Below are 27,716 nucleotides of genomic sequence, written 5' to 3'. Positions count from 1 at the left end.
ATATCACACACACACACACACACACACACACACACACACAGTGTCAAACCTCAGTTCCCAAACAGCTCCATTTTGGAATGTTTTGGCTCCCGAATGCTGAAAACCCAGAAGTAAATGGTCCGGCTTTTGAACATTTTTCGGAAGCCAAACGTCCAACGCAGCTTCTGCTGAGTGCAGGAAGCTCTTGCAACCAATTGGAAGCCGCGCCTCGGTTGTCGAACATTTCAGAATCTTAACGGGCTTCCGGAACAGATTACATTCAACTACCAAAGTATGGAGAGAGAGAGAGAGAGAGAGAGAGAGAGAGAGAGAGAGAGAGAGAGAGAGAGAAAGGAAGGAAGGAAGGAAGGAAGGAAGGAAGGAAGGAAGGAGACAACTACCTGCCAGTTCTTCATCTTTCCTACTCCAGCCCTTCTCCTCTCAGTTTATATATAGCAGCTGCAGCACAAGCTTAAAGAGACTCCCAGACTGACAGCTACCAGGCCCCACAGACCAAACTAGGTAGGCCAATTAACACCAGACCTCTAGAGAAACTGAAGGCCAATGAGATACAAGTTTGTGGCCTGGGCCTATTCCGATACTGCCAGGCCTGCTAAAATCTCAACAGATTTTCTGAACTATAGCCTGATCTATCTACTCATGGTCCGAAAAATACTTTCGAATGAGAAAAATGATATTTGGTCTCATGTGAATTCAAAAACAAACAAGCCTGCACCAAAGCAGGAATAAACTGCACAAGTTGCTCCTTCAGCCAGGTGACTCAGTGGAGTCAAGGCAGAGCCAGAATCAGATTAGCAGTTGTCTTCAGTGCGCTCTGCAAACAGAAGGGTTTATTTAAGACATGCCGCTTAATTATTCCTATTTCAAAGGGTGGTCTGCAGAATCAAGTTGTCAACAAATGAAGCTTTTTCCAGAGGGTTTCTATATGGTTTTTTCCAGACTCACCTGGGCGATCTGAAAAACCTAACTAGGAAACAGAGGAGTTTACTGAGCAAACCCAAAGGGGATTAAAATATATTAGTAGTGGCTGTCTGGATCTCCTCTGCCCCTCATACCATGCTGAAGTTCTGTCCCTATCTCTCATGGAGTTTGGGGGAGAAGGGGGGACATAAAAAAATGGTGACTGTAACACTCCTTCAGGAAAGCAAATGACAACAACTGTTTTCATTGATCAAATTCTGGGCACTGAGTGTGTTGAGAGTGTGCCTTTGAGGACAAGGTCAAATTATTTTCAGGGTCGCCAAATTACATAAACACTGTGCAGGTGCTTGGCTGCGTGTTTGCTGCCAAACCCCATAATGCCAACATCAAGAGGCTCATAAGTGCAAGTGTTGTACTAAAAAATAAAAGCAGGGCCTGACTACTTGCAGAAACAGGAAACTTCTATCTTTGCCCCTATTATAATATGCCACCACTGGCTGAGTGGGAGGCCAGACAGTGTTTGAAACGTGCTAGATGAGGGTGGTGCTGTGGAGGGACGCGGGTGGTGCTGTGGGTTAAACCACAGAGCCTAGGACTTGCCAATCAGAAGGTCGGCGGTTCAAATCCCCAGGACAGGGTGAGCTCCTGTTGCTCAGTCCCTGCTCCTGCCAACCTAGCAGTTCGAAAGCATGTCAAAGTGCAAGTAGATAAATAGGTACCGCGTTTCCGTGCGCTGCTCTGGTTCACCAGAAACGGCTTAGTCATGCTGGCCACATGACCCGGAAGCTGTAAATAAAGCGAGATGAGCGCCGCAACTCCAGAGTCGGTCATGACTGGACCTAATGGTCAGGGGTCCCCTTTACCTTTACCTAGGCACCAGGCACATATTGCACCTGGCTTTCAACCACTTGCGACCAAGTGAAGATGCCCAGGCGCCAGAATGGCACCTGACCTCTCCACCACCTGGGGATCATTGGATTGGGACTGTTTTCACACACTAATCCCCATCCTGTAGAATTCTATCAGTTATATTTTATTTGCACAATCAGATGAATTTCTGGAACCATATTGTTTTTTCTGTGCAGTCGGAGCAGAAGAAGTCACCATTAAGACAGAGAGGTTGGATTTTGCCAATGCACACCTGGATCAAGCGACTTTTCTTCTTTCTCAAAGCTCTTAACCTAGCTCAAGGTTGTCATCTGAACTCGCCAACTGAGAATCAATCACAGTCAGTCCATCATTTGAAAAGTAAGACTTTAGAGCCATCTTCCCGAAGACATTCCATTTTGGCGACTGCAACCTTGGTTTAAGGAGCCATTTGGCGCCTAGCTTATATATCTGAGTTTCTAACACAAAGAAGGAACGGGGTGCAAGACAGGTCCCAGGTTAACTTTAAAGGTTATTTGCAAGGATGCAACAAAGTGTTGCCTGCTTGAAGATTAAGAAGAAGTGGTTCTGCCGAAAAAGGAAGGCGTTTTAATATGGTTTGGGCAGTTTAAGTATGGAAACTGAGTGCACTTTACCAAATAATGTGTATATGCTGTCCCTGGCATTGCCTGTTGTTTAAGGGGTTAATGAGCACATATACCTGATGTGCCCAGCTACACTCCCCCCTTTACCAAGTGCACATAATCAGCTTTCCAACTGCACATTTCCCTCCCAGTTGTACATTCTGTGTCCAACTGCACACTAGAAAAAACAAACAAACCGTGGAAAGAATCCGTATACAGGAAGAAAGACAGATACTCCTGACAACTGCATTCACACCCTCTTTTCAACCAAAGAAAGAGCACAATGATTTATACACACTATGTGGCAGGATGCCAATTTCCTATTGTGTCATCTTGTCACAAAATCAAGCTGCCTGGATGAATATGGATTGAACAGGAGTGTGCGCACGCGTTAGCAAGGACGATTAATATTGCAAGGAGAGAAGAATCACTGGCTTTGCAGGAAGGCGAGATTAGACGGTAGCCAACACGTGACGTCTATGTCACTTTTAACCCCAAGGAAGTACCCGTGGCTGCTTTCCTACTTGACCGCTACTTCCTGCTTTGACTCTCTGAACTTAATGCACCGTCTAAGAATAGGGAGGGAGAAAGGGGGTGCTATTTTTAGAAGGGAAGGCTGGCTGAGAGACAGATGGGGAACTGAGCTGAGTTTACACAACTCTTCATTTGGAGATCACCACCCTATGGATTCTGACCACCCTATTTTGAAAGAGAAAGACAGGCAAAGAACAGCACAGCGATTTCTGTAGGTCGAAGGGAGTCTTTGGCTGTGTAGGTATGTTTGTGTTTATTTATGTATTTGGACCAGCCACGTCACAACACATGGCAAGCCACTTTTGCAGCCTAGGAATTTGTTTTACAAAAGCAGTTTGTGGCACAGCATGCTTTAAAGCAGGCTTTCCCAAACTTGGGTCTCCAGATGTTTTGGGACTACTGTACAACTCCCATCATTCCTACCTAGCAGGAGCAGGGGTCAGGGATGATGGGACTTGTAGTCCAAAAACAGCTGGTGACCCAAGTTTGGGAAACCTTGCTCTAGAGGGCCAATAATTCCACTGAGCGTGCCCAAGACACAATAAGCATGCCTGAAGTAGCTGTTTGAACCCCAAGCAGCACAGTCTTCAACCAGGGTTTGTATGATAGTTCAAAAGAACAACAACAACGTTTCTCTGTCAGTGTGTTGACATTTTCCAAACACAAAGCACACAAATCAATATTTAAATATACCCCTTTCAACATATTTGCTCTTGAGATAAATATTTCTGATAAATGCATGCTAATATATTTTTGAAACGAGGAACCATGTTGGCAGTTTTAGGAAACCCGAAAGCCAGGGGATAATTAAATTACAATCTGCACATTCATGCAGGAGATGCAGGTGAGTTTAGTTTAATTTTCTCAAGCGTTCCTACTCAAGGAAGGACTCAGTCTGCCAAAATGAGATGTACTTAAACACACACACGAGGTCCGTTCTTTCTGAAGAAGTGGAGCCATGCATGCTCAGGTTACTAGTCCACAACAGTTTCAGAAATCTACATTAGTTATTTCCTGCTAATATTGAAAGAAAGAGAAATCTAGTCAGTATTGCTCCTGTTTACTGAAACCCTTCTGCCTGGTGTAATGTGAATCCTTGAAGCAAGTGACAAAGCAAGTACCAATTCACAAGTCTAAGATGTCATTACTATGAGAACATCGTAGCACTTAGCTTTCCAGAGTCATTGTTATCCAACTGAATACGGTAAATGCCTAAATAGCAGAATACACTCAAAGTGTTGGCCAAAGACAGTATCATGAATGAATAAACTAGATATCGTAATCTCATTATTATTATCATTAGCACTGTTTACCCGCCCTTCACGCTAAGGTCCTAGGGTGGGTCAATTAGAAGTACAACATTCAAAAGCAGTTAAAACAAACTGCAATCACAGGAATAGGGTGGGCCCTAATATATATATATATCTCAAACGGCCAGGGTAAAGAGCTGTATCATCAGCATTTCATACATTTACATATTGTCCTTTTCCCGCCAAATGCTCAAGGCAGTGTTCATGGGGTTGCCATGTGTCTCCCATCCAGACTTAAAGCTGCTTTGCTTTAGCAGGTGAATTTACCCTAAGGCCTAAGATATATGCCCTGGCAAAGTACTGGGAGATCCATACCCTCCAACATTTTTCCGATGAAAATAGTGACATCCTATTCCATAATAATAATTTTACTATTTATACCCCACCCATATGACTGGGTTGGCCCGGCCACTCTGGGTGGCTTTCAACATATATAAAAACAAAATAAAACATTTAATGTTTTAAAACTTCCCTATACAAGGCTGCCTTCAGATGGCTCGGGGGTCGGATAATTCCATACCCTCCAACATTACTGTGCTGAAAATAGGACACCTGGGATGACTTCTGTAAATCTGGGACCGTCTCTGGAAAATAGGGACACTTGGAGGGTCTGGGACATCAATTCAGTGTATTTTTTTTAAAAAATTGCTGCCCAAATAATCTGGGACATCTTTTTAGTTGACTGAAAGTTTTATATTGATGAATCTAACCAATCTCCTGGATGAGAAGAAGGAGAAAGAGTTCTGCATGAGCTGGAGACTGACCTAAGCACATTCCCATACTGATCAACGTTTATGTGATAATGCTGCTGAGCGATTAAAGCACTTTATAAATGCCAAGCATGAATAATGCAAGTAAGGCAATGCAGTTTTATTCCAAGACGCATCATCTGATAAACAGGGTTCAATCAATTCTTAATTGCAGGATGGATAGCTTTAGCAGTGTGACAAAGATAGATGGAGGGAGGCTTGTCAATGATGAGGGTAGGTGGGGAAAATAATTTAAGCAGGGAATGAGTGGCATCCTGCAAGAACTTGCTAACACTGACTGACACAACCCACAAATAGGTCAAAAGTTGCACATGACTCTGCAGCTTTTAAATTAGTCACCATCTGAAAAAGCAAAGCGCCACGTCAGATAATGAAAGAGGCAGAGAGGATTTGCTTCAGTACTGAAACGATACCAAAAAAAGAAAAGTTGTTTTTTTCAATATAACAAGCACTGAGGCACAATAAAACCTGTCAACTGGCCTGTTGTCTTTAAGGGGTCATGAACGGGCCAGAATTCCTGAAGCTGTGAAACAAAATTATGTCCTACAGTTGATTCATATGCTGGCCTCCTAGGTGGTAAAATCCTTGTGCAATTTAGCACTTCAGTTTCATGTGATAAGCCTTTCGATTCTAATCCACCCAATAGTGAAATTACCAGGATTTTCACAACAGAGAGAGAAGTTTATAGAGGCAGTGGGACGTAATAGCTAGAGTCTTGGACTAAGACCAGGGAGACCTGGATTCAAATCTTCACCATGAAGCTCATTTAGGGACTCTAGGACAGCTAGCCATTTTCACCCTGACCTACCTCACAGGGCTGTTGTGAGCATACAATGGGGAGGGGGTTGTACCAAAATGACTCAAGGAGGTGGTTGTTGTTGTTTTCCAGAGGAAAACCTATGAGGCATTGCCTCAGAGTCCTATTGCCAGCTAACGTCATGCAAATATTTGAAAGCACCTGCTTTATTTGGCACACACACTTTTGGCTTCCTTTTGAGCCAAAGAGATACGATAATGACAGATTCATAGGTTTTCCTCTGGAAAACAACAACAACCACCTCCTTGAGTCATTTTGGTACAACCCCCTCCCCATTGTATGCTCACAACAGCCCTGTGAGGTAGGTCAGGGTGAAAATGGCTAGCTGTCCTAGAGTCCCTAAATGTGTGTTCAAGCTTGTGTGTGTTCTGCAGCCCCATGCATGTTTAGTTGGAAGCAAGTCCCACTGTGCTGGGCTTACTCTCAAGGAAAGCAATTCAGCACTGCAGTCTAGCTTTACTTCAATGTTCCTTAAAAACCCACAGAAACCTATCTTCGTCAATTCAGCTTTTCCTTCACCTGTCACAAAAAATCAAGATTTGTATTGCTTATAGCCAATGTCCATCACAATACAAACCACTAAACAAACTGTAAGTAAAGTGAAAGGATGATGATGCTGATAATCCAGAAGGACAATAACATAAAATATCAGAAATACAAATACAGTGGTACCTTGGGTTACATATGCTTCAGGTTACAGACTCCGCTAACCCAGAAATAGTGCTTCAGGTTAAGAACTTCAGGATGAGAACAGAAATCGTGCTCCGGCAGCGCGGCGGCAGCAAGAGGCCCCATTAGCTAAAGTGGTGCTTCAGGTTAAGAACAGTTTCAGGTTAAGAACAGACCTCCGGAACAAATTAAGTACTTAACCCGAGGTACTACCGTAGTTAAAATCTAAGACAATAAAAAATACCCTGTATCATTTAAGTTAACAAGTCTGCATGGCAGCCTACATTGTTTTGGGCCTAAAAAAAGTAGATCATAGAACTGTAAAGCTGGAAGGGACCACAAGGGTCATCCAATCCAACCCCTAGCAATGAAGGAATATTTTGCCCAATGTGGTAATCAAATCCACAACCCTGAGATTAAGAGTCTCATGTTATACCAACTGAACTATCCTTGTAATCCATATGTTCTGCACTGCTAGCAGCGTATAAAGCTACCCTTTTGGTAACAAACTTGTCCATGTCAACCAGCAGACATCTAATTTTAAAATCTCATGATTGGCCTCCTGGAACAAGGTGGCTATCCTGTAGCCATCCAGATATTCTTACAATTTGCATTATGCCTTACCATTGGCCATTGCTGACTGGGGCTGCTCAGAGTCAGAGTCCAACAACATCTGGAGGGCAATGAATTATCCAAACCCATCTACTAAATATTTCGAGAAACTGTTGCTCTGTTTGCTATACATTTGGACACCTCTTAAGATATCATAACAAAATATTGCATGATGCTTCCTGAGATTTAGAAGCAGGTTTTTGTCTATGTTTGGATACAGTTGGCGGCCATTTTGACTCAAGATGGCAGACTGAACTTTTCAAAACTGCACTGATTTGTTTGTTTGTTTGATATCCTGAGCAACGCTGGATACAAGGCTGCTAGTACCGGATAACTCTAAAAAAGAGAAATGAATATATATCCTAGTGAATTTATAGAAGGTGATACAGAATATAATGCCTTCCTTGAAGCCTGATTCCTCCACCCCAAGAGATGGTAATTTCTTAACTTTTTTTAAGAGACAGAGAGAAAGAGAGAGAGATTTTAGTGCAGCCAACTGACACGTTTTCCCCTCTTAAACTTTACAATAGTGCCAAATTACACCCTGTAGAAGACACAGAGTAGCTGCTAAATGTCTCCTTATGTCACCTTCTCCCCTATAATTAATGGTTCATTTGCCTATGATGTTGCATTATGAGTTTCCCTGTTCTTCCCCCCACATACACCCCTAAAAGCGAATGCTGTGAATTGGGAAAAGTCAGGGTGGGTGCCACCACGGTTTGCAGTGGCTTCTGCGGGAGTATTCTGCAACAAGAAATTGACACTGTAGTAGTACATTCGTGCTGGATTTACACCAGACCATCCACAGATAATTCTGCTTCATTAGTTGCTCTGCAATGCCCCTCCAATGCTAACACAATATTGCAGTCTGGAGGGGCACTCTGGCACTACAGTGCAACTGAAGTGGGACAACCACCCTCCCACCATGTCCAGAACATTTGTGGTATAAAAAAGAGTTGCAGGATTTCAGCAGGGAGCTACAGGATGGGCGCAGACCTAAAACAAAGCAGCACGAACACCCTGAAACTTCTGCAGCTGCAAACAGGATTGAAGGTGGGGAATCACATACACCTGTCCCCAATGCCACTCAGCACAAATTATCATGAATGCACAATAAAAAATTGAAAAATAAATTTAAAAAATTGGCAAAAAAAGGACATCCGGAAGGGCCCAATCATGTCACAGGTAAGTGAGGTTATGTGTAACATGGAGAAAGAAAGAAAACACAGCACTGGGAATCGGTCCCACGACCTGCCATAATAAGTCATCTGACCCTTAGCAAAAAGTTTGAACAGATGATTCAAAAGCAGTTTCTGGAAAGGCTGAACCCGATCAACAAACATCACAGAACACCCCTAGCTAACACAGCCTTGGGAGAGTACTTGCTTCAATTGAAAACAACAACAGTACAAACTTTTTGTACTAATGACACAAGCCACCACACAAACTGTTTACCTGATTTGATATTAAGATTTAATTTTAATTTATTACCAGTCCTTCACCCTAAGGCCCTATGGGGAGGGTTGCCACCATTTAAAAATGCAACATTAAAAACATTTTAAAAACCGAACGAAGTCACAAAAACTAGGGTGGGTTCGAAAAATACGCAGCTCAGGTGTCAAGAGGCCGAGGTGAAAGAGGCAAGACAAGAAAAGACGGCCTTTTACTGCTCATTTTGCCTTTTCACCAGCAGAGACAGTGATACATAAAAAAGCTTTCATTAATGAAAAGAAGTGTCCCCAGTATGTTTTCCATTCTGTCCAGCTTAAGCTGCTTTGAATAGTATGACAGATAATACGACGATAAGACTATGAGATTGTGCTAGGAAGAAGGAAGGATTTTTTTGTTTTGGCGGCTTCTGCTCCACACACACACACACAGCTGAAAAGACATTTTGTGCTGTCTGGTATCAAAACTTCTATCTCTCGGCGCTAAACAGACCTATGATAATAAGTTAACACAGTATGAATTGTTTAAAAAGGTAATTTTATACATTACAGTGAATGGCAAGCTTGGTGAACTTGTGCAAATTTTTGGTTATTCCAAACACCAAAACGGGTAATTTAATTATTTAAGGCACTTTTGAGCCACCTTGCAAAGTATAAATATTTCCCAAAAGTACCGTACAAATGTAAAATAAAAACATTTCGAAACAGACCTCAAAATTCACAATCATGATATACTTTTAACAGAGGAGCAACACAGCCACTTGAACTCAAGCCAGCAAGCTGTTACCTTGCAGCAGCTGTTAAATATGCTTGTGTTTTTGCTCCTCATTCCAGCACTGGGCTAGGAAGAAAGCCTCTTCCTATGGCAGCACTGCAGTGGGGAGGAAAGACCTTCCCAAACCTGGGCACCTCTTCTGTCTGAACCAGCCAAGAGACAGGTTTACAACTTCAGTGAGAATTAGGCCAGCATGAGAACACTGAATAGGATATTCCTACCCTGACTTCAGACACAATATCAAACCATGTTTTGTTGTGACAAACCAACATCTGACAAACCATGGTTTTGAGTGGCCAAATCAAACTAGGAACTGAAACTACAGTTTGAAGCTGGTTTGCAAACCACAGTTTGAGGAAACTGTGGTTTGGCCTTGCACCCAAAGTGCAAACCATGACAGGTTGATTGGCCTTATAGGATCCCAGGCAAACCACTGCACAAATCATTGTCTGTCTGCATGTCTGCGATTTGTGTCATGGTTTGGAGTCTAAACTGTGGTTTGCGCAACCAGGGATCAGGTGTTACCTCTGAATCAATCTACTACATTCCAAAGACCCACTCATAAAATACATAATAATGTTTTAGGTCTTAGGCCTGGATTTGGGCCGCTGAATAAAAGTGCTGAGATTCCCAGGAAGCAGCTGATCATTCCCACTAGCACCTTTTCGAACCTTGAACTACATGCTACAAATGTCTCATTATATAAAATGAATAACCTTTAATGATCAGAAGTTCCAATTCCAGGTTCTGCAAATTCAGAGGCTGCCTGCTCAGTCTCCTGCTTCTGCCTGAAATAATTTTATGCCAATTCAAACCCAATCCATGCAGCAGCAAGGAAGCTGCTGCACTATGGCTCTTCATGCAAGCAGGATACAGTCATACCTTGGTTCTCGAACCATTCCAGAAGTCTGTTCGACTTCCGAAAATGTTTGAAAACCAAGGCACAGCTTCCGATTGGCTGCAGGAGCTTCCTGCACTCAATTGGAAGCCGCAGAAGCCATGTCGGACATTTGGGTTCCAAAGAACATTCGAAAACTGGAAGACACACTTTCGGTTTTTCGCCGTTCGGGAGCCAAAACGTACAAGTACCAAGGCATTCGAGAACCAAAGTACGACTGTATTCATTTTGTTCAAACAATAAATGAACATGTAGCTATTGGTAACACACACAATTGAGACTCTAACATAACTAATTCCCTGAGAACGGCTGTGGCTTAAGTGTCATCCAGTCTTCCCTCAATTACAATTGCTTTCTCTTGACACACTAGCCCTCCAGGGATAAGGAGTCGTCATTTCAAAACACGAGGGAACATCCAAACACTTATTCCCTCCATTTACAACCCCCAAAAAACCTCAGTCTTGGAAGGACTGTACAGTACCACATCATGAAGTTAATTCCCCATGTCTCTGAACCAGTTCCAAGCCACAGGAGACAAGTCATCATCCCTTAAACTGAAAATAAGTGGTGGAGGACAACCTTGCATTATCATGGTTCCTACCAAGTGCAGACCCAATTGCCAAAACAAGCAGGCACTGAAGGCCCTATTTATATCACAAGTTTGAGGTGCATTGGCAAAGCTTTTATGCTGGTGTTTCCCAAGCTTTTGATACCCAAATACAGACTCCCAGACTGAAATTGGACACACTTCACACAATGAACAGGCATTCTTCTTAGGAACACAGGAAGCTGCCAGACGCATTGGCCCATCTACCTCCGTACTGCCTACAATGAGTGGAAGTGGCTCTCCAGGGGTTTCAGGCAGAGAATCTTCAGCAATGGCAAATGCTCCACCACTAAGTGATGGTCCCAACTTTCCTTGTTATTGCAGGATAGTTAATATTAATTATGGGGGCCCCACCCTGTGACCCATCCCTCAAGGCAATGATGGTGCTTCTGGGATTCTCCTATGTCCATCAGCTGCACTGCATGAGAGACCACTGCCGTGGTGGTAGACCCACTTAAATGAATGAACATGACTGGAGTTAGGTCCATTAATTTCAACAGGTTTTCTCTGAGTAAAACTTGGTTGCATACCACATGAACCTATAGTCTGACCCTGCAGGGCTCTCCTTATGTTCTCGGGGTTTTTCTAGTCCACGGATGATGACATTCATTTTCCAAGGACAGTTCAGCCCCATTCACATCACCCAGGCAGCCCCCATAACACATAGGTCCTATCTGCACTATACATTCAAAGCAGTATCACACCACTTTAAACAGCCATGGCTTCCCACAAGGAATGCTAGGAAGTGAAGTTTGTTACAAATGCTGAGATTTGTTAGGAGACTCACCCCCCCCCCCAATTCTCTTCAAAGGGCTACAATTCTCAGAGTGGTTTAACTATCAATCCCTCGTTTTATTATTTCATTTATTTATTCAATTTGTATACTGCCCTATGCCCTCAGGTCTCAGGGTGGTCCACAATACAAAAACAAAAAATAAATAATCAAAATATAAACAGAAACAACCCAATAACCCCCCGCCAACACATTTTAAAAGGGCACTGGATGTCAATCAGCCAAAGGCCTGGTTAAAGAGAAATGTTTTTGCCTGGTACCTAACGGTGTATTATTTTATTATTGTTATATTATTACAGTATTATAATTACATTATTATTATAGTATTATTATTATTATTACCACTACAGTAGTACCTCTGCAGTAGTACCTCTGGATGTGAACGGGATCCGTTCCAGAGCCCTGTTCGCATCCTGAGTAGAACGTAACACGCGACTGCGCATCTGCGCGTGTCGCGTTTCACCGCTTCTGCGCATGACATCATTTTGAGCCTCTGCGCATGCGGCGAAACCCGGAAGTAACGGTCGCAGCGGAGCGCAACCCAAAAATGCTTAACCTGAAGCTACTTCAACCCGAGGTATGACTGTACTACTATTAGTAGAGGTGACACACAAAGAAGGGTCTCAGAAGATGATCTCAGGGTCCAGGTAGGTTCATATGGAAAGAAGCAGTCCTTGAGGTATTGCAGTCCTGAGCTGTTTAAGGCTTTATAGGTCAAAAGGTAAAGGTAAAAGTTAAAGGACCCCTGGACTGTTAAGCCCTGTCAAAGTCAACTATGGGGTTGCAGTGCTCATCTCACATTTCAGGCTGAGGGAGCCGGCGTTTGTCCACAGACAGCCTTCTGGGTCATGTTGCTAGCATGACTAAACTGCTTCTGATGCAACGGAACACCATGACAGAAGCCAGAGCGCGCAGAAACACTGTTTACCTTCCCACCACAATGGTACCTATTTATCTACTTGCACTGTGCTGCTTTTGAACTGCTAGGTTGGCAGGAGCTGGGACAGAGCAACGGATTTGAACTGTCGATTTGAACTGTCGACCTTCCGATCAGCAAGCCCAAGAGGCTCAGTGGTTTAAACCACAGCGCCACCCGCGTATAATGAAGGCGCCAGACGAACCTCCCTCTTCCTTGGGAACTGTAGCTCTGTGAGAGTACTGGGGTTTCCTAACCACTCTCAGCACCCTTAACAAATCACACTTCCCAGAATGCTTTGGAGGAAAAGGTGACTTTGAAGGGGCATTATACTGCTTTCAGTGTATCATGTCAGTGTGGCCATAGTTTGAGGATAGCTGTTTTAAGCCATTCAGACATGGCTTTGTGCTAGCAAAGGAACTCCTTTTGTTCTAGGTGTTTGTTTTGGCAAAGCAGAACACACTCCAAAGGGCTTGGCCGCCCCCCACCCCTCTCCTAGCAACACAGAGGATTCCAGTCCCTACACTTTGATCCGAACACAAAGTTCAAGATTTCAATTGTTTGTGGACACAAGAGAACAGACTCACAAAGCCGCTTTGGAGGAGACCTAAAGGGAGTGGAGGAAGGAGGAGGTTTTTCACTTCTCTGCAATAACCGACTAATAGACCTTTGCTTCTCCATTTCTAAACAATCGAAATTCAGGAAAAACAAGGCAAGCAAGGTCAGCAGATACAAGCAGCAAGGAAAACCTGATTCCTACTCTCCTCCGTCTACGCATTTAAAGAACTTCCAGAGGGGTAGTTGAGTTTCCTGGTTTTGTTGCAACAGACTAAGTGTCCTGTGCAGTGTTAGAAACTCAGATATATAAACTAGGCACCAAATGGCTTCTTTAACCAAGGTTACAGTCACCAAAACAGAATGTCTAGAGTCTTATGGACTGTCTATGATTGATTATCTGTTAAACATCTGGCTAGTTCAGATGACAACCTTGTTCTAGGTTAAGAGCTTTGAGAACTTGAATAAAAGTCACTTGATCCAAGGACAGCCCACATATATTCCGACCTCTTTTTCATAACGGTGACACGGACCATTCATAAAGTAAGAATATTCTTCACCATTGTGAGCAGGGCAGTGGGGTTGGTGTGTGAAGGCAATTGACAACAATTAACTATAATTATGGCTCCTGCTCAAGCCGCACAGAAAAAGGATTTTGGTTCCTGAAATTCATTCTGATTGTGAAGTTAAAATACCATGGATAGAATTCTATAGGATGAAGTATTAGTTAGGGTTGCCATATTTCCAAAAGTAAAAACCAGGACACCATGAAAGTTGTTCAGCTTTTTTTTTTTTAGGAAGACCCCAAAACTGTCTTTTTTTAAGGAAACCCCCCAAATTGCTGAGCTTTCTTTACAAAACCCCCAAAGTTATTGAGCTTTTAATAATGTTACAGGGAACCAAGCAGAGGGCCTTCTCAGTAGTGGCGCCCTCCCTGTGGAACGTGCTCCCACCAGATGTCAAAGCAAACAACAACTACCAGACTTTTAGAAGACATCTGAAGGCAGCCCTGTTTAGGGAGGTTTTTAATGTTTGATGTATTGCAGTATTTTAGTATTATTTTTTTTTGGAAGCTGCTCAGAGTGGCTGGGGAGGCCCGGCCAGATGGGCGGGGTATAAATAATAAATTATTATTAATAATAATAATAAATAAAATTTGTTTATAATTTGTCGTAATAAATTTGTTAGTGTTTAAGATGACCTCCAGATGCTGTAGGACTACAAATCCCATTATCCTCGACCATTGCCCAGGCTGGCTGGGGCTGATGCAAGTTGGATTTTGACAGCATCAGATGGGAACCCTGTTGGCCTACCCCTACTTTAAGGTGTCTTTAAAGTTAAAAGGAAGGTGACTGTTTTTTGTTTTAGTACTTTTGAAGTTCATAAAAAAAATGCAGTTTTGCGAGTTTCAAAATTCAAGCCATGTTTTTAGAGCGTTCATTCAGATAGGTGATGGCAACACAAGGAAAAAACACCACCACCATCTAAGAGACTTTTAAAATAATATGGTGCCAATACTGAAAATTTTGTTTTCTAGCAGGAGTGGTTAACCTCCAGTCCTCCAGATGTTGCTGAACTCCCTTTGTCAATTACTATGGGCTATGCTGGGTAGGAGCTGATGAGAGTTACAGTCCAACAGCATTTACAGGTCCACAATTTAGCCCTAACTTATCCGCAACTCTTAAACTATCACTCAGTTACAGTTTTAACATGTGTAGCGCTTCACAATCCTTTCACTTGTTCTGTCATCCACTGGTGCCGACAATGATTATTCCCATTTCACAGATGGGAACTGAAACATGAGAAAAGGATGTGCATAGGATCATAAAAAGTTCACAGGGCAATTGGGAGTTAAATTTGGCTTCCTGCAGACAGGACTTTTTCTAGTGGTCATCAGTGACAGCTGATGCTGGACGGGCAAGGGCATTTCAGGGTTTGTGCGTGAAGATATATGTGTTAGAATTCCTGCTCCATGATTGCAGTCATGGGATTGCTGTCTTTCACATGACAGTGTATGTTTTGACTCCACAAAGTGGGAAGTGACGGAGACAGGACGTTTGTGTTACTGTGTTCTGTGAACTGGGACTATTGTCCTTTGTTTTTTCTCTTTGCTGTCTGATGCTAAAGAGAGAGGGAGCCATGTTGCAGTGCTCCGTGTGTGTTTATATGTAAATAAAGTAGATTAGCCAAAATGCTGAGTTGCTGAGGTCTGTTACGCAAGCTGTGAAGACTCTTGGGATCCCTAAGTGTGCCGATGTCTGTTGGCATCGGTCGCTGTGATGTTTGGGCTGAAGAAAGCTTTTGAAGCTCCCAAACAATCAACCAGGAGGGAGGGAACATGCCAGTCAAGCATGTGTGTCTGACAGGGTCCTACTCGAGAGTAGGATGAGCTTCTGACAATATGTACCTGAGGAAAAAACTTCACTACCACATTTGGAACTGAACTGGGCTCCTCACCCAACCCAGCTCACTCTGCAGTTGTCTGGGAGTATTCCTAGATTCCCGTTTGGCACTGGAGTCTGAAGCAGCTCCTGTGGCTAGGAGTGCAACAGCCTAATGCAGTGTTTCGCAAACTTGGGTCTCTAGCTGTTGTTGGACTACAACTCCCATCATCCCTAGCTAGTAGGACCAGTGGTCAGGAATGGTGGGAGTTGGAGTCCCAACAACCTGGAGACCCAAATCTGAGAAACACTGGCATAATGGAATCATGTGCCTCCTGTCTTGAAAGTACTGTACTGGACACCAGTGAGCTACCGGGCCCAATTCAATGTGTTAGTAATGTAAGATGTGCTCTGTACGTGAAGGCTGATGACCCTTATTTAGAACAAACTCAAACACAGATTAGGCATGAGAAAAGCCCATCAGAAATCTAAGGCCTCGGTTGCCTCAAGGTCTAATCCCCAGATTCATGTGAACTGGAACATATCAAGCACTCCTTCAATGTTAAAAATGTGGCCATCTTGGAACTTTCTACCACATGTGGTGGTTATGTGACTCTGCAACCGTTTTCTGGAAGACAATCTTTCATTACTGAAAGGGCCTCTTTGTACCCCACAATTAGCTCTGTTAATGATTTTTGATAGGGAGAACTTGCTGCAAACAGATAATGAATTAAAGAAGATGTTGAAATATACTTTTGTTAAAAAACCAGAAGTGTTTTTACTGGGAATACTGGGAGATGAAATTAGTAAAAAAGATGTGAAATTAGTTTTGTATGCAGTAACAGCAGCCAGAATCTTGTTGGCACAGAAATGGAAACAGGAAGAAATGCCCACAAAAGAAGAATGGAGGATGAAAGTGATGGAATATGCAGAAATGGACAAATTGACGGGGAGAATTAGGAACCAACGTGGCCAGAGATTCTCCGAAGACTGGAAGAAATTTACAGAGTATATCAAAGATGTCTGTGATGAACAATTAATATTTGTTGCTTTTCAAGAAGCTCTGTGAAATTAATGTTAGAAATATTGTTTTAAAAAATAAGACATGACTAAGGGTGTTAGAGTGCAATATAATAGAGATAAATGTGTGATGAAGATATAAATACGGAAAATTATCAGACAAGCTGAGGGAAGTTCTGGGAAGAAAGGGATTAAGTGAAAACTGGATGTTTAATGTTTTATAAATTGTTGTTAAAAAACGAATAAAAAAACTAAAAAACCCCAGATGATTTCATTAAGATTTAGTGCATATTTATTGCTCAAAGTGAAAAATAATAAGCAGATATACAACTGCTGGAAAGGCAAGATAATCTTTGACAAAATGTTCTTTAGTTAACTCTTGCAGTTTTGATATCAGTGTGTTGTGGGCAGCTAGAGACCGGGAGTGTTACTTTTGTTTCCATAATGACTGTTATGTCTTTACTTGTAATAATCACCAAAATATTTATTTGCTTGCAATGAAAAGAACACATTACAAATACAAAATCCTAAATGACTTGGGACTCAGGTATCTAAAAGAGCGCCTTTCCCTAAAATCAATCATCTAAAGTCCTATAGACAAGAGTCTCACAATTACGTACAAATTCACTACAAGGAACCCAGGCGCACAGTGAATAAGTGGATCTAGAAACAGTTGCCAGACAAATTTCAAACTCCTAAGCAACTTGCTGCCTGCAGCTTTTCCAGCTCTGGATGTCACCCTCTTCAACAAACCATTCTAAGAGAGTACCCACACGTATATTACATATGCGCCTAAGATAAATTTCAAGATATGCCCAAGCTGTTGTTCTTCCCCCACCTTTAAATGGCAGCCCCTCATGCATGGCATCTCACAAACTGTTTTTGAAAAGCTCCATTTGTTTGGTAAGTGATTTCCCATGTGACAGTTTTAAAACTACATTTATATCCTGCCTTTCCTGCAGGGAAAGCATGCGTACACAGTTCTTACCCTCTCCTCTTTGCAGGGTTGTAGTGTGAGATTGCAGCCTAATGGAGTTTTACTGTATTTATTTATTAAAGTTATCTATATACAGCCCCCCCCCTTTACCTGGGGGTTACATTACAGGCCCTCATGCACACAAGTGCATAAATTGGGAAGCACTCCTTAAAAAGTCTCCAAACGCTCCTTTTTTCCTGCGCTCCAGCTCTCTCTTCAACTAGAGTCAAAGTTCTGGGGCTGGCTGGAGGTTGAACAGGACAGTGGCTTCTGCTGAGCTAGCTACTGCATGCATCAGCTGCTAGGCGAGGAGGCTGAGCAGCCTAAACTAAGCCCTGCTGCTCCTCTGGTCTCTTTGGGACTTCCTCCACCCTCACCAACATCCACTTCGGGCTCCAGGAAGGGTCTCCTCACAAGTCACTGATTACTATCCAGCTCTCTTCCACCATTTCCTGGTGTGATTCCATTTATTCATTAATTTATTTTCTGGCGCCACATGTATATACAGTCACGCATTAGTCAAATGCATGTAAGGGGGGGGGGGACAGGAATGCCTGCACAGCTAGTTATTAAAAAAACAGCCAACCCCAGAGTGGTTTACAACCATTGTACATAGAACCATACAATAATTTTTTTTATTTTTAAAAATCAGCTGACTGTTATGGATGGATGTGTTCTTAATTGCTTGCACAAGCCAGAAGGAATGAAAAGTTTTCAGCAGCTTTTGAAAGTTGAAACAGAAGGCGCTGCTGTTACACTTTATGGGCAGTAATCCTATGTGTTCAAACCTGGGAGGTAAGCGCCAACAAACTGAATGGATACTATTTCCAAGTCAGACTAGGTCTGCTCTGTTTTCATGACTGCCAAATAGTACAATTTTATTTGCCAACTAAATTATATACATGCTGTTAAAGTGGTCAAATAGAGTTTAGGTTAGATACAGAAGCAACAGTTTTCCACAAAATGTTCATCTCCCTTAAAAAAAAAGTTGTTGTTTTTCCGCTGCTTCACAATTTCCAGAAATCATACATCTTTGGTGGCAATCCGAACCTGGGTCTGCCCAGTCCAGTTCTGACACTACATACCACAGCTACACAAAACCAGAGCTAGTTCTCCCAAGAAAGCAGATGAGTTGGTCTGAGCTGTACCATATCAGACTGCACGGGACACAGGGTGGGGACTCCTATGACTGAATGTTCCTCCATTTAAGAAAATTTGACAGCACACAATTCTCTGCACACAGAAAATCAGCAAATCCTTCTCCTGGACAAAGTTGTTTTGGGTCTCCTTGAAGGAAGCTGGAGTTTTGGAGGGATGAACATTCAGTCATGCAAGCCTCCTCCAACCACAAAATCTTTTGCCTAAGCCAACCAGGATTTTCTTATGTTCTTGTATGGCCCAGACCTAGGCTTACCATCTCATTTTCTGTTTTTAACAAGAGGGTCTTAATTGTGTGGATCCCACCACAGAACACCCCCACCCCAGAGCCCCCTTGCAGAGGCAAACCCAAACTGCATGTCCCTTGGGGGCAATTTCTTCCACCACTTGCATTCTCCACTAATGGTTGGCAAACAGATTAAAATAGCCCTGTGTAAGTATCTGGGGCGCACCAGGCTGGCAAACAGTGTTGTAGCGCATCCCTCTGGGATTACTGGGACTATATTGGCATGGTGGAGTAATACCAGCTCTGTGTGAAGAGGGTCAGGAAGGCTGGCCCTATCTCAGAGAGATGCTCTCCAACCAAGCCAGCAGCCTAATATGTTTATTTTTCAGAGCATATTTTGCTTCCACAAGTAGTCTGAGCTTGAAATCTCCCCATGCATAGGAAGATTCCAGCAGCACCAAGTGAATAGAGGGGGAAAGTCTGAGTTTCAAGGCTAACAGTTGCATGTTTAGTCTAACTCAATCGGCTCATTCACAGCTTACAATGAACACAGGTACAAGTTGGCTCTATGCATGAAGAAGAAGAAGAAGAAGAAGAAGAAGAAGAGGAGGAGGAGGAGGAGGAGGAGGAGGAGGAGGAGGAGGAGGAGTTTGGATTTGATATCCAGCTTCATCACTATCCTAAGGAGTCTCAAAGCAGCTAACATTCTCCTTTCCCTTCCTCCCCCACAACAAACACTCTGTGAGGTGAGTGAGGCTGAGACACTTCAGAAAACAAGTGTTGGTGTGTGAATGCACACACTTGTTGATTTGCACAGTTTAACTATTGTGCACACCTGTGAATGCCCCTAAGATTATGGTGACAGCTACTAACTTTATAGGAATGCCTTTTTGAGGAGGGATAGAGTGTAGCAAGCCAAAGCCCTCTCTACTTGACTCAAACAGACTGCCAAAAAGACCCTTTGCTACAATAACAAAAAGCCCCTTCCAAAACTCTGGAAGTCAACAGGCACTTCCAAGGAACATCCAAACAGCTAATCCTAAATACAAAAATGTCTCCTCCAAGTAGGTGGGAATGGCCCATTTCAGCTTTCCCTTCAGTTTTAAGTCATACAGTGGTACCTTGGGTTATTTTTATTTTTTTAAAAAAAGTTTTATGCTGCTTAGGGCAGGCGAAAGGTCTGATATTTGCCTAATCTGTACTGGTCACACTACAGAAGCACAAATATCCTGTTGTCTTTGGGGCACTAATCATGCAGTCAGGCCAAGGAAGAGACATTTAACACCCACTCTTCAAGTCAAAACCAACTGGTGAAAAACAAAAACAAAGCACAGGCACACATTACACACCACACACAGAGAGAATCTGAATATGTAGAACAACAGTGTTTCTGAGGTTCATGTGCGGCTCATATTGACCAATGCTTGTGAGAAATTCTATTCTTACACTGAAAAGGTAGGATGATAGCCTGGGTAAGCCTCATTCTGGGAAATCAGCATTAAAAAGAGGCACACACTCAGGAATGCCAACTTTGAACCCATCCCAAACCCCCCAAAATACACAGGGACCTTTGTGAAAATTTCTCCTCCATCCTCTTGTAAATAAACATACCAAAATAATATATTTATCTGTATAAATACGATCTTGAAGATGCAGGTGAAAAGGAGAAAGCATTTAAAAGCAGTTGATTCTATTTTATAAGGGAAAAATGTCATTCTCTCCCCCCCAACTGAGCAATAACAATAACCATCAGTTCAAAAGAAATTAAGAGGTTAAACACAGACCAAGGAGATTTAAGAGCTGCAGTGCCACATAAAAATTAAAATACAGATCCAACAGCCCACAACACTGTAGAAATAGCCACATACACAGAAAAATCACTTTTCTGTATAAAGGAGGTGGTTTAAATTGGAGATTGGTGAAAAAATAAACTCAAGTCAAGTTTGTGTCTCGACACCTGATTTCCTGTCCAAAGACCCCTTTTGTTCTGCTTCCCTGCATAAATTTTAATATCCTGCCAGCACCACAAACGAACAATGGCAAAATCAGCCGAAAGCACGCTGACCAAACAGTCTCGGAGTCAAAGTGGAAAAAACACAGACACTCTCAGAGCAACAAAAGAAGACCTACCAACAAGATCTGCACAATTTTCTGTTTGCTTCACCCCAGATTAACTTCACTTGAAGCTGTGCTCCCGTGCAACCTACCCTGAACATTACGCCCCACCTTCTCCAAATGTGACTGGCTGAACTGGGGAAACTCCACCCTGTTTGTGAAGCTTATAATCCTAATTGGTAAAAGCTAATATCCATTATTTAAAGAACTTTTTCCTTGCTAGCAGGGTAGGTTAAGCAGGTTAAGACACCCTGAGCAAGCTGGTTTCTTAAAGGAACAATGCGCAGATTTCGTAGAGAGGCAAAGGGCAGCTTTCAATGAAACTGGGTGCCAAAACAGCACAGACACACAGATCAGGCAGCCTTTGCAGGAAAACTACGCAAATGAAACCGCGATCATCACTGGGGAACCTGAACATAGTAATTACACACTTACTCAAGAAGCACAACACTTAAGCAAGGAACGTGAAGAAGCCTTACAAAACAGTGGTGTGAAAAATGAGGTCAGTCTATTATTAGAGAAAGAGAGAGAGGTTATGTGAAACTTTGCCAAGTGAAAAAGCACCGTAAGTGCATCTGTTCCTGCTTATTTTAAGTTACAGGGTCAATTTTGTTTTATTCGCTTAAAGCATTTTTGCCCAGCTCTTCAGCAGAAAAGATCAATAAAAGACAGGACATTCCCTGTGCCAAGGATTCAAATCTAAAAGGGGAAAAAGACATGTCACAAAAGGAAAAATGGGGTGGGGAGGAAAGAGGAAAACAAGCAAGCTCAAGCACCAGTTGTGATATCAGTGGACTTCCTCTAAGCTGTCTTCAGCGGTTGGTATGCCATGTTCAGCTAGATGGGGAGGGGAGGGAGGGAGGGAGAGAGACACTGTGGCCTTTGTGACTTCCAGAGGCTGAAGTGACAGCAAACCCTTTCACCATGCTGGCTGTGGCTGATGAGAGTTGGAGCCCTGAACATCTGGAGGGCATCACATTGGCTGCCCTGCCAAGTCGTACGTATCAGAGTCAGAGACCCACAGTTGCCCGTCCCAACTCAATGCAGTCCAGAGTGCAAATCCTGATTAACAGGCAGCATGGTACAGTGGTTAGAGTGTTTTGTCTCAGGGCTGGGGAGACCCCTGTTAAAATCCTAGCCATAAAAACTCACTGGGTGACCTGCGAGCAGTCTCTCTCTCAGCCTAGCCTACCTTATAGAGCTGTTGTGAGGATCACAATGGGGGAACCATGCAAGGCACCTTGAGCTCCTTGGAGAAAGGTGGAATATAAATAAAGAAAAAGCAGCAGTAGCCCCCATGGTGCACTTCAGCTGTCTTGATTCATAGCAGTGAGTGACATAAGACTCTTTATTCCTCCTTTCTCCAATGTGCTAGGGCCTCTGCTGTTCTTCAGAATCCTCCCCTTATTAACTGCAGCTGCTCAATTCCATTTGCCTTGGCTCATGGATGAGATGAGGCAGCTGAGGTACATTACAAGGAACCCCCCTGCGTAGTTTTTACAGCTGTACACAGTAGGGGAGGGGGGCCTTTTTCAGTCCTAGGGATGCCTCCCCTTCTGGGCAACCTCCCAGGGACCACATGCCCGTGCTGGGTAAACCAGGGGTAAAAGTAAGAACAGCAATGGATGTAACCTTTACCTTTGTACAGTAGGCTTGTTTCTGCACACATATACCTCTCTGTAGCAGGGGCAAATGGGGCTCATCGACCTGGGAAGGAAGCCCACCTAGGACAAGGAAAACTCTAAACCTCTGCTATCTGGTGGGATGTTTTCAGGAGAAGAAAAGGCTAAGGAGTAAACCTTACACAAATCTAGATTGGAGCCCCTAAGACAGTTGGATGGTGCCTTGTACGCCTCCTTCTGTGTAACTCCTGCAGCCAAGCTGGTGCTAAATGTCTTGTAATGCTTTCCTTTGGACCACATCAGTGAGGCCAAGAGGGGGGTGTCTTGTTGTCTGGGCAGCCCAGGACCTCCAAACACACTGCCCAGGCTTACGCCCTGGGGAGGTCGCTTTGATGCTGTTAACACTTCACCCCTGGAGATGTACTCCATTGTCATGACAGACAGATGGATGCCATCAAAATACTTCTCTCTCCTCTTTGAAAGCCCAGTGGCCTATCCCAACCCAAATTAAGTAAATGATAACCTGGGCATAGCGCAGGGCTAACTTCGACTTATAAGCACCTTAAACTGGTGCTCTGTATAAAAAGAACTGCAGAAATGCATGCTGTGTTTCATATACTGCCAATTTAAAGCTTGTTTATTTTGAAGTGTCTGTTTGGTCGTCTGGGTAACTTGATGGGAAGTATAGAAATGCTTCAAATAAATCAATATAATAAAATGCAAAGTGGGCTCCTTTGGAAGGAAGGGCAGGATATACATTTAAATAAATTAGTTTTTCAAAGAATCATACTCCAAAATGAGATTGGCTCCGTGAAGTCCTTTCCTGAAGACATGGCACTAGAAATGTAGCTGCCTCATCCCTGCAAACGAACTGCAACATATGGACGCACAACTGGCATAAAGCACAGGGTCAAGCGGATTGTGGGGGGGGGGGGAGAGGAAGCTATCCAATCATGCTGTAATTTTAGGCTATTGCAAAGATTAACTGGTCTTGTGGTGCAATCTGAAGATAGAGAGGGCCCTGAATTAGGGAGGTGGGAATTAGATTCCAAGCCAGTTTACAGCTGCTCCCTATCATTATAATGATCAGATGAAGTATACACACGAGGACCACACAATGCACAGACTGGATTTCTATTTTTTATTGGCTATCTGGTCTTCTGCCCAGTCTCAGAGACCAGCAAGAACATAAAAGTCATTTTATCTCAACTCACAAAGCAAAAAAAACAACAAAAAAACAAAAACACTTCAGCCCTGAATTATCCTTGTGGGGCCCATAGCTCAATGAGGCCCTATAGCACATGTTTTACATATTAAAAGAGGGTCCCAAATTCAATTTTCAGGTAAGGATGGGAACACCCATGTCTGAAATCCTGGAGAGCCATTGCCAGACCACGTAGATCTGGGGTTCCCAACTGTGCTCCACACCAGTGGCCCATGAAGTTTACTCAGGTGGTCTGTGGCATTTCTGTGGCTGAAAATGAGAGGAAGCACCTCCATCCCATTAAATAATCATATTTATTTTTAACTGCATTCTGTTGCTTCTTTTATTTTGTAAACGTTATTTCGTGGTATCACCATTTGAACACAATGCAGTATATAAGAAAGAAAAACTGCAATTAAAAAGGATACAGCACCTAGCACGGTGTACTGCATTACTATTGCTAAAACAAGCAGAAAAATCATTATGTGGTCTGCCAAGACCCTCAGCAATTTTCAAGTGGTCCATGGGAAAAAATGGTTTGGGAACTGCGAATGCAGACAATGCTGAAACAGAACGACCAACCATCTGACTCAGCATAGAGCAGCTTCCTCAACTTCTTAGGATTTTAGGCAAAGTTTGTGTGGCGTTAAGCTCATAGCCTCTCAAAAGCTTTCAGGAATTCTTATACAACCGCTAAGTGAAACTAAAATGCACAAACGAAATGAAGTGAGCGGTGAGCCTGCAACCCCATGATCTGTGGAAAGCGCTTTGGGAAAACCAAAAGAGAAAAATAAATCTGTTCTCTGCTACTGCTGCTGACATTGCCAGTCAAAGAAGAGGGGGAAAGTGTAGCTCTGCTCTCTCATTTGACAACTGTGTGGAAGCCAAAACTTTCCCGAAGCAGGAACAAATATGCCTTTCTGGGGGCACCTAAGGCAAGGCTGAACAAAGTTGGCAGCGCATGCTCTCATCTTCAGCCCGTAATTTAGCAGCAGAGGGAGAGCGCCTGACCACAGGGTCCTGTGGCAAGGTCCACAGATGCCTTGGACATGGAAGGAAAGCAGCTGTGTGTGGCGAGGTGGGGAGCGGGGAGAATCATGAGCTGTGCAGGGTGCCAGACTGAGTCTTCAGATGTAGGTCCCTTCTATTTTAAGTAATCAACAGCCAAAGTGCACAACAAGACAAGCTTCAGACTAGGCAGCAGATCCTCACACAAACATGAACAATAGTGGCCGGTGGGGTGGGGGTAGGAATCCCAGCAAGCTACTCCATTACTTCTGAGCTCTGAAATTAACCCAACAGGCACAAAGTTTCTTGGCACACTGCACTGTGGCCCAGCCAAGCCAAAACAGAAACTGGGCTTGAGGGTGATGGCAAAGAATGGTTGGCCTCTCCCTTGGCAACCCCAGGTGCCCTACCTAGCAAGTTTTGCTTCATATTTCAGAATCCCACATGCACAGTGAACCTGCATCAGAATAACCAGAAATGACAAATCCATGAAGGGAGCTTTGCACTGTTTTTGCCACCCTAGGAATTAATGATAACAAGAGCAGGATAAAAATATTTATATGCATAAGCCAGGAGGACACATTATTTATACCCAAGCTCAGATAAATGACATTATCAATCCGTAGCCTTAAGTGAAGGGAGAGGGGAGACCTGCGACTCTCAGCTATTGTTGGGACTCCCACTCCCATCAGCCTTAGGAAGCATGGCCAATGGGTAGAGATGGTGGGAGCAACAAAAATGTCACATCCCATACCCACACCTTAACAGCTGCATATAGGCTAGGACTGGCTATACGGGATGCAGAAAAATCCAGCTGCAGTTCAGATCTTATTCTGATCCACAGAATTGCACTGTCCTGTTGGCCGAGCTGAATTTCTACAGGTACGTTCAAACTTGATCCTCATCTTCATCTTCTGTGCTGATGAAGTTTCTACCTTAATAGGATTAAGGTTTCGCATTCCAGAGGTTAAGACACTCTTTCAGATAGCCCACGTCCTATCCATTCTTCAGAATAGGGACTGAATTGTTCCAACAGGTCAAAGACCCAACAAATGAAGTATCAGATGAGATGGCATTTGTTTATCACTATTAGAAGTCACAAGTCTGAAGAATTTGGATCACTACTATTCCAGCCAAGCTGGTTCAAAAAAAATTGTTCTGCTTTCCTTTGGATCACATCAGCAAGGCTGAAAGAGAGGTCTTGTTGTCTGGGCAGCCCAGGACTTCCATATATGATGCCCACACTTCCAGGGAGGTCACTTCCATGCTGCTAACACAGCGGCTTGGTTTGGCTTGGCTTGGCTTGACTTGACTTCACACACACACACACACACACACACACAAACACACACACTTGTCTCTTGAGACATAAGGATGCCAAGGACTTTTCCTGAGGCTCACAAGCCAAATACAACAACGGCAGATCTAAATATTACCTCCACATTTTCATCTCTTAAGGTGCCTTCAATTACATCTTTAACCAACATTTCCTTATGCATTAAGAGTTTCCCTGAACCAGGAAGTTACAAAAGGGGCTGTTCATCAATACCTCTCACATGCAATATTTGAAGAATTCAAAACATTTTGGATGACCCTTGACCCTTGTGATCTTTGACAGGTGACATAATATACCCTGTTGTACACCAGGCATATAAATCAGTGTTCAAGGTTCAAGGAGAGGTACAGGTCTCTCACCACTACAATGAAAAGAGAAGTTTTGGAGATCTATGTCTCCACTTTGGCATGGAATATAGAGTCCAATTTTTAAGCAGCATTTTCTAGATGTCTAGAGCTAGACACCTGCCAAGGGATTCAAAAGCAATGCATTTACGTTTGTTGAATATACCATTAGGAAAAGACTTTAAGAAACAAACTGGAGGGTATATGGGGCACGTAACAACACTAGAAGTGACAAGAAAATGCATGACTGCACTTCTGATTTGTCTGGGTTTTTTGTACCACGGTGTGGAGGGAGGAGTTTAAGCTTCCCTTCCTGCCACTTTCTTGATAAAGATCCCCCGACTCTCAACAAAAAAAAAAGCTACTATGTGTTTGGACCAAGTGCCCTACAGCTACTATTTTTAAGAGGCAGGAATACAATCACAAATCTCTTGTGTTGACTACCTGGGGTCTAGGTTTGATAGCTTGAGTCAAGGAGGCCTGCAGCTTGAGAGACTGCCCTTTTCCAGCAGGTCACTGTGCTCTGCAAGAGTATTTCTTCTTAAAGTCCCTCAAATATCAGAAGTCTGCTCCACCACTGTAATTCAGAGCAGGGCTTTCAGTGTGGCTGCTCCTGTTTTGTGGAATAACATCCAGAATGAGATAAGACAAGTGCCCACTAGCTGTACTTTACAGAAACAAATGAAGGCATTTTTGTTTCAACAAGCTGGGTGTGTCTGAAAGATCTTCACTTTGGGCTTCTTAAACTTGCATTTAGTTGGGGTTTCGTTGGTAACTGAAAAAAAACCCCTGTATTTATTAAATACAAATGTAAAAAGCAATTAATAAATTAATAAAAAATAAAAAGCAAAAAATCATAGATGCTTCATTCTCTGACCTAAATTCAATGGAACAGAAACAATAAAAGAACTTTTAAAAAGGTATTCATATCTATCATTATCAGATAACTTAGGAGTTTCATTCCACATTGGGAAAACCCAGCCAGATGGGTGGGGTATAAATAATAAATTTATTATTATTATTATTATTATTATTATTATTATTATTTATTATTATTATTATTAAACACTGCCCTGTAATTAAGCTTTTTCTTAATAAAAAATACTTTGCCTCCAACAATTTTAACTGTTGCTTAATCAACTGGGCAATTGCTTTAGCAGCCAGAGAAATTAAGAATTCTTCAGTTCTTT

At 42.9% G+C, this 27,716-nt stretch overlaps 1 protein-coding gene and 1 long non-coding RNA gene across 9 annotated transcripts in view; one reads left to right on the top strand and one right to left on the bottom strand.

Moving 5' to 3' along the window:
* The window catches only part of ZFAND6 (zinc finger AN1-type containing 6), a 77,727-nt gene that overhangs the window by 29,604 nt on the left and 20,407 nt on the right, over positions 1–27,716 (bottom strand). Inside the window, exon 1 of one of the 7 annotated variants that reach the window (XM_080980535.1) lies at positions 21,028–21,147. The exons of the other annotated variants lie outside the window; for them this stretch is intronic. The gene's annotated coding sequence lies outside the window, so the exon portion shown is untranslated. Of the gene's footprint in view, positions 1–21,027; positions 21,148–27,716 lie in introns of those variants that run through there. 7 annotated transcript variants of the gene reach the window in all.
* On the top strand, positions 29–16,718 carry LOC308462771. 2 transcript variants are annotated; one of them, XR_013979335.1, is made up of 3 exons: positions 29–501; positions 2,007–3,207; positions 16,386–16,718. It is a non-coding gene; the product is annotated as an uncharacterized lncRNA (long non-coding RNA). The 2 variants fall into 2 exon arrangements; XR_013979336.1 differs by lacking the exon at positions 16,386–16,718 and having other exon boundaries at positions 2,007–4,248.

This window comes from Podarcis pityusensis (genome assembly GCF_964106645.2).
Source record: "Podarcis pityusensis genome assembly, chromosome: 14".
NCBI lineage: Eukaryota > Metazoa > Chordata > Lepidosauria > Squamata > Lacertidae > Podarcis > Podarcis pityusensis.
This window is presented reverse-complemented; position numbering and strand designations above follow the sequence as displayed.